Source organism: Montipora foliosa, chromosome 2, assembly GCF_036669935.1.
Source record: "Montipora foliosa isolate CH-2021 chromosome 2, ASM3666993v2, whole genome shotgun sequence".
NCBI classification, from domain to species: domain Eukaryota; kingdom Metazoa; phylum Cnidaria; class Anthozoa; order Scleractinia; family Acroporidae; genus Montipora; species Montipora foliosa.
In genome coordinates, this window is record NC_090870.1 from 44920579 (window position 1) to 44923509 (window position 2931).

Here is a 2931-nt window from a genome sequence, read left to right on the forward strand (position 1 = left end):
AATGTTTGGGTTAATTCTTAAGCCTTCATCAGTTATAAGTAGGGTTGATGTTGTAACGCGTGATTTAAAACAACGTTGCGCGAGCGGTATACGCGTGACTCCAAAGTTATTTACTGAATTCAGCCCACCCTTTACATTTGAGGGTCATTGACTAGGAAGATGGGAGTAATTTTATCACATCATATACCCCTAGGCGTCACGTGAATTTGCATGATGCAAAACAATTGTCCAGGTATTGTTTAGAGCGCAAATTCAGTTGTAAACCTGTACGCTGAACTGGCGCCATTTCATTTTGCCGAAAGAGGAAAGCCCCTTGGAAAAGATCTCGATTTTCTGAGCGAATCCGTTTTGCGGAAACACGAATGAAACACCCGTACGCGTTTCAGTCAGCGGAAACGCTGCGGAAACGCGAAACATTATGATCGTTTTTCTCTATCGAGTTTCCCGTTGTATCCGCCCCGCGGAAACATAACGGAAAGTTGAAGTATCGTGTTTCCGTCATTTTTCCGAATGACGGAAACTCCTTATTTCACCCTGTGACAGCACAGCTGCTGTGGCCCTCCTAAGGGTTTTTGGGAACAAGTGAACATGGCTTATTTGAACTGGGGAACGAGGACCAATGACAAAATATCTTCGGAAATATAGACAATTTTAGGGATTGAAAAGCTGGGAGAGCCTTCTGGTTTTCTAGTGATTTTATGTAACTCGATATGTGGTCTAAATTTACTCATTGTAAGCTCTGCATCTTTCACATCAGCTATCATGCAAGACAGCGTTCAAAATTATACTAGATCTTGCCTCTTTATGCGGAGCTAGCCCATCCCACGGAGATAGTTCTTGTGTGCACGGATACATGATCTCTGATCAGTCGAATCGCTTTTTGCTAGTAACCTTAGAAACACCGAGGGTTTTGGGGTCACTTGTTACAAATACTCAACAGACGAATAATGGTTTGGAAAACTAGTTGCTTGGTGAAGAGCGAAAGGACAACCTGGAAGAGACACAACACTGATTTGGCCATGATTAGAACTAAATGTAGGCAGTTAGCAGCGACCTTAGCAACAAGAGGATTACTATGGGTAATCAAATGGTTTCGAGTGAAATTATTTCATTTTGGACAAAGCGCAAGTGAAATTATTCCCTAATTTCACAAGTATACCATTTGATTAGCTGATTATTAATATCATGGATGACAAATTACGTCCATAAGACGCCATTTTGGCACTGTAGTTGCCATGACAACATTGTAATTTCAAATGTGAAAAAATTACAAATTAACGCTGAAATTTCGCGGCTAAAATTAAAGGGTAATTTGTCATCCATGTTATTATTGAAGTAATGGTAGCCCTGAAACAACATGACAGAATGCAGCACCATTAATTATGTTTCTTTAATACACAGGTTCCTATTCACGTTTGATCAATCGAATCATGTTCAGTTTTTGTCTGCTGATGACAACATATGCTGCAATGACAATCAAGAGCACCTCTGCTTCCACCACTGCGAGCATTAAACTAAATTAGATTTCTCAGAATATTTAATTGATATAATTATATGATGTTCATGTCTTGTGTCCACGAGAGCCGCGAGAAGAATGATGACGAGTCATCCTTAGCTTACCAAGGTTCACCATCACCCCCAGCCTCACTTCTGTTGATTTAAAACAAAATAATACTGCAAGGCTGGTTGTACGGCTGGGAGAATATATTTTTTGATTTACCAATGTTTCGTCAAGCACGGCCTGACGTCTTCAGGGAGTTAAATGATTTGCCGTTACAATTTTTTGAAATTCAAATATAAGCCATAAAAAAACTAGGTATAAGATTACAGATAAATGTATTTATTATACATCAGACTCACTATGAAAAATCTGATTGGTCGAGAGCATTCAATCAATTCACAATAGCTTGTGAACTTGACATGATAAATGTAATATCTGCTGCAGATATTACATTTATCCTGTCAAGTTCACAAGCTATTGTGAATTGATTGAATGCTGCTGCGGATATTACATTTATCATGTCAAGTTCAACGTCTGCCTGGTTACTAAGCCCCTTGGAGTGTTCTCCTCAAAAACAAAATGGCTGAACGCTTCGCTTCTGTTTCTGAGGATGATTTACGTGAAAAATGTATAATAAAACAATTATTGAATTCGGTTTTTGCAAGATATCATGAATTATCAAAACCTCGTGTCTGTGTTATCTGCCGAAGCCGAAGGCTGAGGCAGATAACACAGACCTTGGTTTTGATATCATGATATCATGCTCAACCTCATCCAATAACGTGCGGATGATTTCCAATGGGAGAAGTTCCATGTCGTGAGTTGTGTGGTTATTGCTGGTTTGTCTTAAAGAAGAAGTGGGTCTGTCAACGGACGTCGGTCTTCGTTGAAAGTTTAAGTCTCCGTTTTGTCTCTACTATGTACTGTCTGTTGCATCATCTACAGTGTATCATTTAAATAAGATTTTATGAGTTACAGTCGATGTAGTGTGGACTTTGTCTTGTCTCTCTTGGTTGTGGATTGGTAGGTAATAAGAATTTGACAAGTATGTCGCCGAGTTTGTTAGAACGTCTGAACGCAAGAAGGGGTGGTAATGTGAATATTTCGGTACATCGTTTGGAAGAAGCGAGAATGTGAAAGTGCTTTTTTATGATAGATGGAAAAAACCAAGGGCAGGGTTATAGATGACAGCAAAAGTGACAAGAGTCGACGTGTTAGTGGAATTGGCGCTAGGCTTAAGAGCTGTATCGCGTTGTATAGCGTGAACACATTGTATTTCTTGTTTGAGGAAAGAGAGATTGTAGCCATGTTTGTTCGGATATTGCATAAGTTGATTAGAACGTAGTATGATTGAAAACATATGCGTCGTAAACGAAGTGCCAGACTGAATGGAATAGCACGTTTGGTGTGTAAGGAATGGGATGGAGATC

At 39.5% G+C, this 2931-nt stretch overlaps 1 long non-coding RNA gene across 1 annotated transcript in view; it reads left to right on the forward strand.

The window, feature by feature from the left end:
* The first annotated feature begins 1396 nt into the window (after nt 1-1396).
* Nucleotides 1397-2931, forward strand: part of LOC137993246 (uncharacterized) — an 11266-nt gene continuing 9731 nt past the window's right edge. The window contains exon 1 of the long non-coding RNA XR_011121838.1: nt 1397-1502. This is a non-coding gene — a long non-coding RNA (uncharacterized lncRNA). The remainder of the gene's footprint in view (nt 1503-2931) is intronic.